Below are 17,738 nucleotides of genomic sequence, written 5' to 3' on the forward strand. Positions count from 1 at the left end.
TCAGCACTTTTTATGCACAGGTCTAAACCCAATGCTACTAAAAGTTTAACAAGATCAGCCTTTTGCATAAAGTTTATAACAAGGAACACAAGACAGTTCTGGGGGTATTTTCTCTCTGCTCAACATAAAGGACTTTGGTCCTAGGTTGTGGAGCACTGCACAATTCAGTGTGCTTTAACAGCTGCAATAGGAGGTGAGGAGATTCAGAAGGTCTTCAGTTATGGCTGGCAAAGCTGTTGCTAGCAGTGTGCTGTAAACCAGCAAGCTGCAACACCCCTCTTGTCCCCAGCTGCTCAGCCCCATTAAACCATAACTGGGATGCATTAAGCACATTCCTGACACTGCTTTTCTGTGTAAGCAAACACAAGTGGGGAGAGAGGTTATGTGTGGGGAGAGAGACGTGAGACAATGTTTTAGCAAAGATGTTGTCCATGATAGGAAAAGAGTGAGGGAATGCTGCAGTTACACAAACATTCCTGAAATAACAGGAAAACTTTAGCAGATGTTTCCTCCATCTAATTTTCCCTCCTTCTCCTTTTTTTGTGTGTGTGGCTTTGCAGATCTCTCAGCTTTCTGAAACCCCTTTTGTATGGAGGGCCTGCATTAAAATGTCAGGTTTTATTTTTTTCCAAAAGACAACTGCCAGAAATGAAACCCTAAGTGCTCATTTCATAGCCAGGCAAGGATGTCTTGGGAATCACTGGGAATCTCACCCCTATTTCTGATTAGATTTTTGTCAGCAGTGCAGGAGCCAAACTCTCAGTTGCCTGAAGGCTTTCATCTCAATGAGAATCAGACTTGGAGTTGCTCTAAGGTATCAAATCGTATTTACTGTCTCTCTTAGTTATTGGCAAGGCATCTGGAAATACCTTGGGGTTGGTGTTTTGATTAGAATTTGATCATAGCTTTATAAAACACAGATAGAAATAATCTCAGGTTTGAGCCAAGAACTCATCAGATTTGAGAAAGGAGTAACTTTCAGCAACAGTTTACTCAAAGAGCTTTGGAAAGGATCAAAATCTTCTGCTGTGCAGAGCAAGGTGATCCCTGACAATTTAGGATTAGGAAAAGCTTTTGTAAAGTAATTAATCAGGATGTTCCTAGCACAATTTAGTTGAGTGCCTTCTAATGCTGGATAATGGTCATAGCTGGAGCTGGCATACTGAAGGAGAGAAATTGTAGCCCAATTTCTACACTTTGAAAGCAAGTGGGATGTCATTTGCTCCTGTTGGTCTCCATGGTAGCAGTGGGTCAGCCTGGCCCTGGAAAGCTTTTCCCCCAAAACAGTGGGCAGACACAGTGATCATGAGCTATTTATGTTCAGAAATATACAGATGAACAGAGTGTGAGAATAAGCAACAAAGAGCTCTGAAACGAGGGTGGCTGATTATGGCAGAGCAGCTGAAACACACTGCTCCTCCTTGGGAGAGCCTTTGGCCATGCTCTTCCTTCCCCGTGCTTTCCTCTCTTCACCTGCTCAGCCCACAGCTAATGCTTTTCCCAACACAAGCTGTCTTTGCTTCTTGCTCTCACAGCAGAAAGCATCCTTAATCTCAAACTTCATGAAATGCAACACAGAGAGAAAAAGCTAATAGATGACTGGTGATGGAAACACCCTCCCCAGTTACCAAGGGTGCTGGCCCATCCCATGTGCAGGGACCCATCTACAAGTGGGGCCTGTTTTCCAAACTGCATTTTCCACGTGCCATCCCTGGGATCTGGGCCTTTCCTGGTTTGGTTTTAAGTGGTGCAGAGCCGGAAAGGGCCCCTGGCCAGTCAGGGCTACCAGTGGGTGGCTTCACCTTCCACTGAATATAGCCAGACCTGCTGAATTCTTTCTGCTTGCAGATATTCAGGAGCAAACAGATAGTTCTGCCAGAGGGACACTGTATTTAGAAAACAGTTCCAGGCAAACAAACATTTTCAAGCTGATTATCTTACTCTGCAAGATAGCTGCAAATTTGCATTCAAGATTTGAACACAGTGGAAAGGAGGGGAGCTGTAGCTAAAGGCAGGCATGGACACTGCCTTGCACAATAGATTAAAAAAAAGGAGGGAGAGTGGCAGGTTGTGTCTGCTGCCCTTGGTTGTGACTGTCCTTGTTTCTTTGCAACATAATATACTTGCACCAGTTTCAACTGAGTGTGTCAAGATGGCAAATCCAAAGTCTATTTGAGAGCTATTGATTTACATAAAGCAAATGGAATACATCTTACTTTGAAACCTATTTGCAGTAACAGGATATGCCATCTGCTTCTCACAACGGTAAAGGCCAGAGACTTTAGTTCCACAGACATATGGAAAACATGAAGGCTTTTACCCATTTCTCTCAATTGTGAAGCTTCAGAGGCAGCCACCTCTGCCTCAAAATCCTGTGGAGAATGACAGCTGACAGCTCCTGTGTGACAGCACCCCCTTGTCTGGCTCTGGCTGGTCACCAGGTAGAGCCTTTCCTACCAGGCATTGGTGGGCATGGTGGAGAGGGTGCCAGAGTTGTCCAAGACCACCTGGGGGTTTGGCACAGGGGCAGGAGACTGCATGCAATGTCAATGGTCACTCAAGGTCTTGCTTGTGTGTTGGGGAATTATCAGAAGATCCAGTGGCCATTGGAATGGGCTGCCCAGGGAGGTGGTGGGGTCACTGCTACTGGAGGTGTGTAAGAGGAGACTGGATGAGGCACTTGGTGCCATGGTTTAGTTGATAAGATGGTGTTGGGTGATAGGTTGGGCTTGATGATCTCGAAGGTCTTTTCCAACCTGGCTAATTCTATTCTATTCTAATTAAATGATTCTAACCAGTGGCTGGGGCCAGCATTGGGGGTTTAGGAAGTTTTGGCTAGGGAATGGGGGAGAGCAGCTCTCCAGAGATAGAAGCTTTCTCCTCCTCTAATGCACTGATCAAGCCCAGCATGTGATTTCAGTTGGGTTCAGAGAGGACTACTGGTTCCCACGGTCACAGCAAGAACTCTTGTGTCCTCCCTTCACAAAGAGGCTCAGACTGACCATGTCACTCTCAACCACGGTGCTGCTGGAAGAAGGGGAAATGCACTGACTCACTGCCTGGCAGTTTCCAGCCCCTTGTAAGACCAGACTTCTGCTTCAGATAACATCAAGGACTAAACTTTTCCCCCCATCCCCTCCCATCTTCATTTATAATTTGAAAGCCCTTCCTTAACTGTGGATTCAGTCTAACAAGTTCTTCAAGGGTAAACAAAGTCACAGAATCATAGAACCAATAAGGTTGGAAAAGACCTCAAAGATCATCAAGTCCAACCTGTCACCCAAGACCTCATGACTACTAAACCATGGCACCAAGTGCCACATCCAATCCCCTCTTGAACACCTCCAGGGATGGTGACTCCACCACCTCCCTGGGCAGCACATTCCAATGGCCAATCACTCTTTCTGTGAAGAACTTCTTCCTAACATCCAGCCTAAACCTCCCCTGGCACAGCTTGAGACTGTGTCTTCTCCTGCCACTGGTTGTCTGGGAGAAGAGACCAATCCCCACCTGGCTACAACCTTCTTTCAGGGAATTGTAGAGAGCAATAAGGTCTCTTCTGAGCCTCCTCTTCTCCAGGCTAAACACCCCCAGCTCCCTCAGCCTCTCCTCACAGTGCTGTGCTCAAGGCCTCTCCCCAGCCTTGTTGCCCTTCTCTGGACACGTTCAAGAGTCTCAATGTCCTTCTTACTTTGAGGGGCCCAGAACTGGACACAGGACTCAAGGTCCTAAGACAGTAAATGATTTCTCGAAGGTCACCCATCATGGCACTCAGAGAGAGAGATGAAACAAAGTGCTTCACAGGCCTGTTTACCCCCACCCAAAGAGAATTGCAGGAGCTGTTTTCTCTTCTAATTTATCAAGTCAAAAAGACACAAACAGAAATGCATCTTAGGGTATCATTTCCTTTTGACTGATTCCAGCTCAGTGCCATTTCAGCTAGCTGCAGTGTGAAACCCACTTATTTCATCTTGGCTCTGCTGCACTTGGGAAGACAATCACATTAATTTTTATTGTAACAAACGGCCTTAATTAAACTTGCAAAATAAATACATAGCCGTGCAGCTTTTTTCCCCTGTGCTGGAGCTTAGCATTAATCTTTATTATTGTTATTAAGTGTTAGGAGATGAGAACATTTTGATGAATAATAACAGCTCATGCCTGATCAATGCATATTTAAAATATATGTTTACAAAAGGCAGTGCCATGAACGTATGGCTTGCAAACTCTGAGGCAGTTATGGCCAGATAGATTAATACCAGTAATTCATCATGTGCTGTGGGGATCAGAGAGATGAATAAGAACACTTTTCATGGCTCTCTGGCAAGCAGGCAGCAGTGATGTGCCCAGTCCTCTCTGCTCCCACACTTCATCTTCAGAGTCGTGAGGTGTAGCTCAACAATAAAGTAAGAGCAAAACTTTGCTGTCTGTTTATGCTCACTTACAAGAATTGTTTCACAGGGAATAAAACCAGGAGGAAGTTCTACATTCTTTTTTGCCTGTTTCTCAACAGAAATGAAGTCTTAGAAAGTTTCAGCTTGCTGTCCTTTTTCAGCGAGTTGCAACTGGAAAAATGAGAGTTTACATTAATTTCATTCAAGTTACTGTTAGCAACAAGCCCTGAAATGAAGTGAAAAAAGTAGAAGTCTTTAAAATGAAGTTCAAACAGCCCATGGTCAGAGATTTGCTCAGAACTTGGAAGATCCCTAGGTTCATACATCTGGGGGCCATGAGATGCCATCACTGTCATCTGTTCTCAGATAACAAAGACCTCTGAAATGTGCCCAGCACTTCCCAGCCTTAATCCAGGAATTTGTGGATGATGCAGAGCACTTCTAAGAGAATGAAATCCAATCTTAGCTCAGAGACTACAATGAGCCCAGAATTTACCACATCCCTTCACAGGTCGTTCCACAGCTTAATTAACTTGAATTTTTTCAAATCACTGACTAACTTCATACTAAAAATCAAGACCCTTACTTTAGGCTAAGCTCCACTCAGTTCAACAACCTCTCTGTCTTTAAGACCTGCTTTCAGTTTCCAGCTCTGCCACAGAACTGCTCTGTCACCCTGAGCAAATGACTCCCTCCCTCCATACCTCCCTTCCCATCTGCCCTGACAACACACCCTTTGTCCATCTTGTCTAGTTCAATTATGTCTCTCTTCCAGCCAGGGATTTTCCTGCAGATACACAGCACCAGCAAGCTAGCAATTTGCTTCTAGTTGCTATGCAAATATTTAATAACAATTAAAAATCTGGACTTGATGATGAACTTAATCTCCTCAACAGACTGGCTCAAACGCCCCCAGCTGTGAGATAATGCAAATCTGCTATGTTAGTTCAGACTCACTTCTTTATCTTTGACAAATAAAACTAATATATCAATTACAATAGATTTGCATTCACAATCATTCTCATCTCAGTTGCCTCATTCAAGAGTCAGCCCTCTGAGTTTTCTTACACATCATCTGAAAGGGCCAGGAAATGGTTGTGTTTTGCTCTACAAAAACACTCACTGGTACTTCCCCAGCTGGTATTGGTAAGAGCAGCAGTTGTATGGGCACTTTAAATGTGCACTCCCAGCACTTCCAAATCTCCATGCTGCCCATGGCTCACACCACATTTATACAGCCATGGCATGGCAAAGTAAATATCTCTGTAATGTGCTCTATAGATATATACTTGCCAGCACCCAGGACCCTGACAAGGGCTTCACCTGCCCCTGTACTACAGATGGCACATCACAACTGGGCTCTCACACAACTCCAGTTTCAAAGCACTGGTAGGAAACGCCTGTGGCCTGTGCTGAGTGGCGGCATGGAGAGTAGGTGACCTGCAGGGCTTTCCAGACCAGATACCCATAGCACAGCTGCTCCTGTGTATGCAGAAAATTTCTCTTAATTATACAGAGGTTGCTTTGAGTTCAGTGCATGTGTGACAGCTGGAGATGAGAAGCAAGACCAGAAGCCACACGTACTGGCTGCAGAGATGCACAAGAGGGTTAGAAGGGCAGTATGAGGACAAATGCAACACAATAGCTGATGAAAGCATCTCTTTTTATCAACTCTCTGCCCTTCCTGATGAGCAGTGAACTTTCTCCACACATATACCTCTATTGAAGTTACTATTAGGATGTTATCCTTGTTCCCCTCTTCCCTCTAGCACAGCTTATTTGACTTTTCAGTATAGTCATTCAAGCACTCAGGCAGCTGAAGTCAGGCTATGGGTGCACATCAACACAAGAAACCCCCTCCAGAGCTGCAGCATATGGTGGTTGTACCGCTGCCTGCCCTTTTGAAAGGGATTAAATCCTCTCAAACAAGAGAGAGCTTGACCTGGCTAGCAAGGGTCCTAAAAACATTGGCTAAATACACTCCTAATGCAGAATGCATCTTCTCAGTGAGAAGCTCCACTGCTTCCACTGCTTGGAAACAATGATTCATAGTGAAGCTAAAGTCACTGTGCATTTTATCCTGCTTTGTACCAGTTAATAGGAAGCAGTTACACTGATGAATCTCAAGAAGAATCTCCTAGCCATGATATAAATCAGTGTAGCTCCACTGAAGTGATGGAACTGCACATATTTATATCAGCCATGGCCCCAGCCCTATATATTTTCTGGGGAAACAGCAGGACTTTAGACAGTGAACTGGGATCTAAATGACTGAACCAGAACCATACCCCAAAATGTAAGGAATGTAGAAAGCATGAACCAAAAAATATATACCAAAATTCTGATACCTGATCACATCTTTGGACATGGCCAGGTCACTTCCATTAACTGATAACAACAGCACTCTGCACTCACTAAGATGCACAGGAATTTTGCCACAGATGTTACTGTGGTCAGCTCAGTCTCAGTAGGATATAACACATCCAACTAAATCACACCTTCCATTTTCTTATGGGATCTGTGTATGTATTTTCCCTACCACAGACATCCTCCTCTAGAAAAACAGTTTACATGCCTTTGGTATTTTTCATGCTTCATTACTCAAGGTAATTTATGCCAAGTTTATGCTGCTACAGTACATCATTTTGTGATTTTCTGCAATAAAACCATTGCACTGACTAGTCTTGGTTCTTTATTACATTTGAGGTCACTTGAAAGGGTAATTTCATTTACTGAACATTAAATCCTGCAATAATTCAATACCTCCAAGATATTTGAAAGCAGTACTTCTCTTCTGCAAGATCATGTGGGTAGCCATGGCTGAGTGTGGCACAGTTTGGGCTGGAGGAAACTACTATCATGGCTGGCAAAACACACCTCGGGAGCCATCTCTGAAATACTAAACATGATTGAAGCAGCTTGTATGGAGAAGTTGAATGCTTCATCTTTTATTAACAGCTGTGTATGCATAAGGCCACCACAGCAGACAGACTCATGTTTACTGGAAGGGTCTTACACATGGGTGGACCAGAGTGTGGTCCAATATGAATGGAATTTACTTCATTGGGAGCTCATCAGGCTTTTATTTTCTCCATCACTGTTTGCACAGCCAAACCATTGTGATCCCTCAAGATTCTATAAACTTGATGAATTTGCCACTAAAATGCTCGAGGAAATGTAGCTGCACAGGAACTGGCTAAGTAATAACACTAAAATAGCTTTAATATTGCACCATATCCTACAGCTTTACCTCAGACCTCCAAGGACTCCAGGTTTTAGCCCCATTAGTGAAGAGCAGTGCTTTACACTCAGGGTGGTCAGCATGGAGTGACAATTGTTGTGGTGAAGGAAGTGATCTTGAAAGATCAGCGTATCGATCTTTCTTTGTCTGCAGAAGCCACAAGCAAGTTCTCCCATCCCTGCCAAGAGGTCAGAACCTGTGGAGCTGAGAAGCCCGAGGTACTTTGTTCCAGAGGTCAGCCACATCCAGTGCAGGGAAGAAGAGGATAATGAGCAGAAAGCTGGAACATCTCCAATGAGTTGAAGAAGATTCTGTAACACAGAAATGTGCTGATTGCAAGAGCTGATGTCTGGGACATGTTGAGGCTAGAAGCTGCGTGCCTCTGGCTTCTTAAGGAGAGAGTTTTTCCTAGTTAGACCTCAGAAGCAGTCCCTTCTCTTTCTCTTCTCTATTCAAGCCCTCTAGGATTTTCCACTACCTGCATTTCTCCACCACTTTTCTTCTTTCTGTATAGCTAACAATTTTTTTCCCTACTAACACTTTTATTTCATTCTATCCAGCCTTTCTATAGCACAGGAGGATAGGGCTGTTTGCAGGGAATATTTTTGGTAGCTCACCTTCACTGTCTCACCCCCCAGCTACTTAACTGAAGAGCTGTTCACAAGGGGCAAGGGTAATTGCAGGACTACTTGGACAGCAAAAAGATTGGAATGCTGTGGGGCAACAACAGGCACAGCCTCTGCTCTTTGGGCTTTACCAGCCCAGTGCTTTGCTGTTTCACTCCTGCACTTGCCCTAATTGTAAGCCCTGAAGAAGTTGCACATCCCTGCACAGCAGAACTTGAGCATGAGATTTCATGGAAGAATCTTCATTTCTCACCTACAGATCCTCGCTTATTGGAGGGGGGGTGGGGGTGGGGGGTTGGTTGTGGCAATGCCAGTGATGAGCAGTGTGAGCAATCTGGCAATGCAGGCCTAGAGCCTGACATGGTGGTAGGCTATGCTCAGCATAAATGCAGAGCCAGCTAGCAGTGTAGCAAAACAGTGCTGTGCCTGCAGGGTGTAACTAAAAGAAGACACAGGTAGCTATAAACATGGACAGTTATCTTGGGACAACAGGACATGCACCTGCATCAACAAACCTCATTCACAGTATCACAGTATAACTTAGGTTGGAAAGGACCTCGAGGATCATCAAGTCCAACCTATCAACACAGACCCCATGACTAGACCATGGCACCAAGTGCCATGTCCAATCTCCCTTTGAACACCTCCAGGGATGGCGACTCCACCACCTCCCTGGGCAACCCGTTCCAATGACGAATGACTCGCTCAGTGAAGAATTTCCTCCTCACCTCAAGTCTAAACCTCCCCTGGTACAGCTTGAGACTGTGTTCCCTTGTTCTGGTGCTGGTTGCCTGGGAGAAGAGGCCAACCCCTTCCTGGCTACAACCACCTTTCAGGTAGTTGTAGAGGGTAATGAGGTCACCCCTGAGCCTCCTCTTCTCCAGGCTAAACAATCCCAGCTCCCTCAGCCTCTCCTCATAGGGCTTGTGTTCAAGGCCTCTCCCCAGCCTCGTTGCCCTTCTCTGGACACGTTCAAGTGTTTCGATGTCCTTCTTAAACTGAGGAGCCCAGAACTGGACACAGTACTCAAGGTGTGGCCTAACCAGAGCAGAGTACAGGGGCACAATGACCTCCCTGCTCCTGCTGGCCGCCCTATTCCTAATGCAGGCCAGGATGCCATTGGCCCTCCTGGCCACCTGGGCACACTGCTGGCTCATATTCAGGTGGCTGTCGATCAGCACCCCCATGTCCCTCTCTGTTTGGGAGCTCTCCAGCCACTCCGACCCCAGCCTGTAGCTCTGCATGGGATTGCCGTAGCCAAAGTGCAGCACCTGGCACTTGGACTTGTTGAATGCCATCCCATTGGACTCTGCCCATCAGTCCAGTCGGTCGAGGTCCCTCTGCAGAGCCTTTCCACCCTCTAACTGACTAACATCTGCCCCTAACTTGGTGTCATCTGCAAACCTGCTGATGACTGACTCGACCCCCTCATCCAGATCATCGATGAAGATGTTGAAGAGGACAGGGCCCAGCACTGATCCCTGGGGGACGCCACTGGTGACTGGCCGCCAGCTGGATGCGGCACCGTTCACCACCACTCTCGTTGTGTCATTAGTAGTTGGACCAATAATCTGTAACAGTGCAATGTGTGGTCACTCAGAGGGAACCAATGAAGCCATGCCAACAGGGCACTCCGAGTTTATATAAGTTGTAGCAGTTCCCTCACTATGCACTTCTGCCTTTCCTGTCTCTTCTTCTTCTACACTTTACTGTGCTATACTTGCACTACAGGCCTGCACCCTAGGCCTGCACCTCAGGTCTGCACCATCGGCCTGCAACACTGGAACAATAAAGGAACAATACTCGATCACATTGGTCAGCCGTATTGATTCTAACCTCCGTCGCCGATGGGGGGGGGAAGTAGTCTTGAACATGGACTTTTGATTCATGAGGGAAAGAATCCAGACAAATTCTGCTTGTTTCAGCTGAGTTGTTAGTCAACAACATAATTTGTGCTCAGTCCCCAGTGATTCTTATCTTCTGCTGTACAAGTCTGCAATGCTGTTTCCCTCTGAATTTCAACCAGGTGTCATTGCCATGCGGTGTCCACCTTTTGCTCAGGATAGATGTTTGTCATAACACACTGGAACTGCTCAGTGCAGTGAACTTAGACTAAGAACCTGAATCACACTAAGTGGTTTTACTTAGCATTTGGTTTGATTTGCTTTCTCTTCTGCTCATACTGCCTGCAAGAGCCATTTGTTTCCTTGCCTATAAATTAGTGCTTCAGAAGGAGCTGCGGCGTTGTCAACAGATTCCTGAAACACAGCTCTGAGAACGGATCTACAAAAGAGGCTGGAAGCAAAACTTAGCAGAGAGCCAACCTGTCTCTAAGTGGATTTTGAGACTACAACATTATAATGAAGAAAGAGGATCATTTTACTTCATCATTAGCAAAACCCCTCAGTCACATGTGATAATTACTGGCAAAGGGCTGCGTATAGAAAGCGTGCCTGAAAATATTGAAGCCCATTTCTTTATCAGCATACCAATTACATGACACACAATGCAGTGGGCCTGGAGAAATCCCACCAGGCTTTCAACAGCATAACCTGCTAGCCTTTCCCTGCTCTCTGCTTGGGCTTGCTTGCCGGATGTACTGATTTGAGAGTGAATACACATTCTCAGCAATCTGTCATGTATGTTTACTAAATTATCTCTAGAGAAACTTACAGGCCAGCCTGGAAATGAGAAGTGACACAAGATCATGATCTCCAGCGCTCACTCTGGCAATATACTAATGGATCATAATGAGTGATTTTGTGTAAGCAAGGGATGTGGGTATGTCTCCATTAAGAACCTTTCTTTATCATCTTGTGTTTTCACAAAGCCAAGTTTAGACATTTTCTGTGTTTGCTTCAATTAAAGAATGAAGTTCCAACTTACTGCTGAGACCGAGGGGTTGATTTGAAGGGCATTGATAGAAAGAAATTGACTGACTTCAGAGTTTGACTCCAGTGGGTGAAGAGTCAAAAGTCGATAAGGTGGTTTGAGGGAGGGAAGGTAACAGCCATGCACATGAGGAACTCACTTTTGGAGTAATGATCTGCAAATGAGAAGGGAGTTTGGTGGCTCATGTGCTGGGCTGGGCTTTGATAATACAGGAACAATGGGAAGGGAGTGCAGTGATAGGACAAGGAGTAATGATTTCAAACTGAAAGAAGGTAGATTTAGAGCAGGTATTAGGAATAAGTTCTTTCCATGAGGATGGTGAGATATGGGAACAGGTTGCTCAGAGAGATTGTGGATATGCCCTTCCTGAAAGCATTCAAGACCAGGCTGGATGGGGCTTTGAGGATCTCGATCTAGTAGGTATCCCTGCCCATGGCAGGGGCATTGGAACTAGATGATCCTTCAGGTTCCTTCCAACCCAAATCATTCTATGATTAAGGGGGTGAAAAACAGGAAAATACACATACTCTGCACTGCCACCCTCATTTCTAGGCTGGCCTACCTTGTGTAGAAAAAAGCACCAAGACTTTGGTTGTGTAGCCTTTGCCAACAAATCCCTTCCTCATTTGAGCATCCCTGGTTCTCCTGCAGTGCAGAGAAATGGAGCGGCAAGGGGAAGCTGGACGTGACAGATGTCCAAACTTGAGCCAGTCAACTCAGCTTTTGCATGAAGTATCTGGGTTAGAGAGACTGTTGCCCAGTTTGCAGCTCTGGATGTCACTCCAGCTCCCGAGGCAGTTTCCAGTGACCCAGAAAAGGAATGTTAAGGACATCAGCACATCTCATTTCCTCCAGACAAGCATTGTTGGAGTAGACCCCACTCAGCAGTACTTCAAGCAACAGCAGAGCAAGGCTAGGGTTAGTTTTGTGTAGAGACAGGGTAGGCAACAGTGCTAGTTAGGAAGTACCTCTTCCTGTAATGCTAGATGGCAATACAAGCCATAAATTGCCCAGTACTGACAAGTCAACAGATAGCAGAGACGGGCAGATGAGCAAATCAAAGGAAAGTCTAGTTCAATGTTCCTAGTGTTTCCTTGCTGAATTCAATGGACTTGCACCAGCTGAGGTGGCAGCACACGGCAGAAAGCAGCAGGGGAGCAGGATTCACAGCCAGTCCCTAGAGCTAGAAGTTTTATGAACAGCAGAGCTAAAGATCCTGAGCCAGTCCCAGAAGAGCATCTGGGCTGAATTTGGATCTGGTGCTGCAGTTTAAGGCTGCCCACACATGAATTTCTCAGCCATGCCTATCTCAGGCTCAGACACTGTATTGCAGTGCAATGGCATTACTCATTGTCTGTTACACAGGCTGTTTTCTTCCCTACAAACATAATTTAATGATCTATTATTTGACAGCAACTTGACTCCCTCATCTCTGTTTATAAAAGCAGCAGGAAAGAGACATGGATACTGTAGTGTGACTGATTGAATGGGCAAGAAGACATTCAGAGGGAGGTAAGTCTTCTACTGTTTAGAGAGTTAGAATAAATACCTTCACCCTTCCTGGACCTTCAGGAGGGGAACCTAAGATCTCCTGGGATCACGTAACTCCTCCTATGAGCTCTAGGGCTTAGGAACCCCTTTTCTTCAAAAGCTTACAGTCCTCCTATTAATTAGAATCAACACTAAGTACTTATAGGAATGATTTAGAGGAAGCAACCTGTGAGATCTGAAAGATGAGAAGAACTAGGTACCTTCAGGAAGCTCACATGACAGGCTGGCAACAGCCAAATGACATTTGATAGCTCCAAGACTCTTTATGCAGACTTCACAGGGAGAGGGAGGGCTGACAATAGTTGTCATGTCCTGCTCTGCCTGAGCCCTTATCCCAGTCCCTGCTGACAGCCAGTCCTAGTCAGCTGGCTGAGCACACGTCTGACCTTTCTGGAGGAGTCATGAAGGCAGATGGAAGTGGTGTTTGCTGAAGACACAGCAATGTAGCTTTTGTCTGCTTTATCCATGTGCCTTAAACATACTGGGCTGGTGCAGCACCTAACTAGAGCTGCTGGCTGAAATGCTTCTTGTGTTGCAAAGTCACTGCACTTCCATGTCTTATGACACCCTGGAAGAGATGGAAATGAGGAAATGCAGATAATCTTGCTAAAAATGGCATACAAGGTCCCTAGTGGAAAGGCAGAAGGAAGGACACAATCTGTAGTCACACATCATTCAAACCCTACCATAAGGCATCTTACATCCGTGCTAGACCCTCCAGCCCCACTGAGTCACAGGCATACCTGCTTAGAAGAACTGGCCCAGAGCTCTTTTCAGCATTTACAGCACAGTTGCCCCTCAGGCACAGCTTGGGTTGGTGCCCCACCAAGCTGGGCACGGTACAAGAACCACAGAGCCAGGAATCCAAATGCTGGACCCAAATGGCAGGGCTACAGGTGAATGTAGGATTGCTTGGACGTTACCTCTCAGCCAAACCTTGCTTCCTTTTGAGTCACTTCATTCCCTCATGTGGCTATCTTTGTTCACTGGAGAGGCACATCCTGTGCCATTTTCCCCATTCCATTTTAGTCCTAATCTTGCCAGTGGAAAGGATTAATGGCATGCTATTTTCTAGTCTAGTAATCTTTGTCACACAAGTAAGTGAAAGAACACAGTGAAAATGAAGATCTATCAGTACTGCAGTCTGACTGATGGCTCACTCTGATAGCTAATGCTGAGAACAGATGAAAAAAAACCTCTAAAAGTTCCCTTTCTTATTTTAATATCAAGAGCAGCACACAGCACCTGCACCCATCTTTGTGACAGAGACTGTGATGAAAATGGCAGCATGCTGGAATGTCATCGTACCTCCGTGACGGGCTGTAACTTCACACCCCTCAGTGGGCACTGAAGACAGCCTGCAGGTGCTTGGGTTAGAAATGCCTGTCACTCACTGCATGGATTGCCTCTTGGCATCACCTAGGTGGTACCTCAAGCCCTGCATGACACACGAGCATCCTATTTTCTACCAGTAAATGGGATGGGGACACAAAGTACAGTGTGGTTTGTTTTCTCAGGGTCAGTAACCAGCCACTTTGATGCATATTTTTTTTATCCCCACCAGCAGCTCCAAAACAATGTATTGAAATTAGATTCATTGCAGACATCTTCAGCCTTCATGCCACAGGCATGTTCTTCACTGACCTTTTCCTATATTCCACCTCTTCAGTACACCACAAGCCTCCCTGAACCTTCACAGGAGCAAAAAGAAGAATGCACTTATTTTCTGTATCCCCTGGCAAATCCCATCTGACTATTTCCTTTCCCCAAGCCAAAGGCACAGCTGTATACTAGACAGCTTAGATGTTGCTATTCTAGGAATGACCTAGGAAAACTTGGTTCAGACTTTTGCTCTGTTGGTTCAGTTTCTTGTGAATCCTGAAGATATTGCTTGTGACCAGATTGATCCTGGGAGCAGGAGCAGCCTCCATCTGAAAGGGGAGCTGTGTGACTAATGCACTACAGGAACAAACAAGGCTGTGTGATGCTGGGGTGAAGGACAAAAATGTTCACCTATTCCTTCCCTTCCAGCAAGCCAGCTTTGCTCATCAGGGGGAGCCCTTCCCTTGGTGGATTCCAGGTCAAGCCTCAGGAGCTGAGAGCTTTTCCTTTCCACAATATGAAGGAAGACTGTGTCACCTTTCTTCAGTACATGGTTTAGTGGCTATTGTGGTGGTAGGGTAGTGGTTGGACTCAATGGTCTTAGAGGTCTTTTCCAACCAAAACAATTTTATGATTCTCTCCAGGGGAATATCATCATTACTCCTTGGGGATGGGCCTTGCCATGGGGTTGGATATGGGCAGGAGGAAGAGAGGAGGTAGGTAGTCCAGGGATTGCTCTCCTTTCTTCTGAATTCAGCAGTCTCAGCATGGGATGGGGCTGGCCCAGGCCACCCTCTCCTCCAGCTTTGGCAAAGGCAGTAGGGGCCTGTCAAGAGTCTGGCACTGATGGGCAGTGACAGGCACGCAGGACTCACTCTTCCCAGTAGGATGGGGCATTTGGCAGCACTTCAGGTCCCTTTGTAAGAAATCTGTCCCAACCTTTTAAAAGCCCTGCCTTTACTAATCCTCACTTGATTGTTTCCTGCTATGAACAATTTACATAGTTATTAGGCCCAGCTCCCATTCTCTTCTCTAAAACATTCAGAGGACAGGGCTGAATGAGAGGGGGAATTTGATTGCTTGGTATTTCATCTGCCTGTTACTATCACTAGAGAGCAGCTACACAGCCTGGCAACAGCCTGCAGAGAGCCTGAAACGCTCCAAAATTACAAAGACCCAGATTCACACTTCTCCTGACTCCTCATTCTCACAGGCCAAAAAGAGAAACAGGGAAAGAAAGGAAGTCAGGAAAAGGAGGGGGGGAAAAAAGGACAAAAAAAAGGAGGAAAAAAAAGGAGAAGCTAATTTGTTTGCAGAATATTTCTGAATGTGTATATTTTGCAGAAGGTTAATTGGAAAGGGCGTTTCTATGCCAACAAGGGCTGAGAACAGACGGCTGAACTTGGGGAAGCATCCACCCCCAAGCAGTTGATTTGGATGCATGGATGATGTGGCCCAGTGGCTAGCACGTGGAGCAGGCCAGCAGGAAACAGGACTTCTGGACCAGAAGCCTCCCTGCTGGAGGAATGACTTGACTTGTCCCCTACTCAGGCTGGCAGATCCAGTATGAGGGTGGTCTGACTGCTTCTCTGTTGGCTTCCAATCCTTGGGGTTTCCCCTTACAAGCTATGACAGAAGTTGGCAGCACTGAGCTGAACTGGGCACCTGCAGAGGGAAAAGTAGGTACTCCCCATCATAATTCTATTCTATGATTCTATATGCAGACCTGGAACCTCCTTAGGAGGGGTAAGCAGGTGAAGCCACAGAGCAGTTCAACAGCTATTGGAATGGCTGTTCCCCCTGCCCAGCAAGGGGATGACACCCAGAAATGGAAGCAGCTGCTCATCCATGTAGCTCCTGGGGACTGGTGCGATGTTGCCTTGGACAGCAGAGCCCTGGTTTTAACTGCAGGCTTGTGGAGGAAATTCCTCATAATGATACCAAGTCATTAAGACATTATTAACCTGTGAGGCACTCTGATCATTAGTTATATGCTCCAATCCCCCTCTCCTCAAACACATTTGAAGCCTGGGGATGAGCGCAAGCAGCATTTTAAAGGGAGATAATTTTAATAAGTGCATATCAAATCTCCAGATTAAGTTGAAATCTTGGCTTCAAACTCCTCAAAGGAGGCAGAGTATGTTGTGGTTCTTAGTGACTCATTTTTCAAGCAAGGACTGTAATTTAAGATGGCTTTCAGGATTGTCTTGGGAGGAAGATCCTGCTCCACACACTTTTGCATTCTGAGACATTTGAAGTGCAGATGGGGAAGGAGGCGGCTTAGGCATGCCTCTGGACAAGAAGCTACAAATAGGCTCTAAATGGAAGCAGAAATAATTTCTCCTGGGTTTCTGGGGTGAGTTACATAATTGTAGTGGTAGATGGGTCCCTAGGACAATCAGATCATTCTCTCCTGGCTGAGTTCTGCACCTCTGCACATGTCTTCAAAGCAAAAAAAAAAGTGCCCTGTAAGATCAGCGGAGGTCTTGCACCTGGCTTGATCAACATCCCTTAGATGAATGCATATCTCTGAATTGTAAGAGGTATGTTAGTGAGGGAAAAAAAGATGACTTTCCTCATTGCTAACTCAGGTGGTGAAAACAGCTTTGAACTGTGTGTCAAGCATGCCCTGTTATAATGCCAGGGGGAACAAAATAACCCCACAGTAAAAAAATAAAATAAAATTAAAAACACCCCAAACCTTTCAAGTAGGTGAGTGACCCACAGCCCAGCTAACTACCACCCCTGTGACACACAGCCCAGCTAACTACAACCCCTGTGACACACAGCCCAGCTAACTACCACCCCTGTGACCCACAGCCCAGCTAACTACCACCCCTGTGACACACAGCCCAGCTAACTACAACCCCTGTGACACACAGCCCAGCTAACTACCACCCCTGTGACCCACAGCCCAGCTAACTACCACCCCTGTGACCCACAGCCCAGCTAACTACCACCCCTGTGACCCACAGCCCAGCTAACTACAACCCCTGTGACCCACAGCCCAGCTAACTACCACCCCCGTGACCACAGCCCAGCTAACTACCACCCCCGTGACCCACAGCCCAGCTAACTACCACCCCTGTGACACACAGCCCAGCTAACTACAACCCCCGTGACACACAGCCCAGCTAACTACCACCCCTGTGACACACAGCCCAGCTAACTACCACCCCTGTGACCCACAGCCCAGCTAACTACCACCCCCGTGACCCACAGCCCGGGTAACTACCACCCCTGTGACACACAGCCCAGCTAACTACCACCCCGTGACCCATACCCCACCTAACTACCATCCCTGTGACCCACAGCCCAGCTAACTACCACCCCACTGCAGCACCACATTTCACTGGCTTGCAGCTGAATTCACTTGAATCATCCACTGAACAGATTTTCATCTACTTTGCTCACCCAGGCTTTCCCACATGA

This window comes from Melanerpes formicivorus, unplaced genomic scaffold (genome assembly GCF_026170545.1).
Source record: "Melanerpes formicivorus ecotype bairdi unplaced genomic scaffold, bMelFor1.0.p_v2 SCAF_28, whole genome shotgun sequence".
Taxonomy (NCBI): Eukaryota; Metazoa; Chordata; class Aves; order Piciformes; family Picidae; genus Melanerpes; species Melanerpes formicivorus.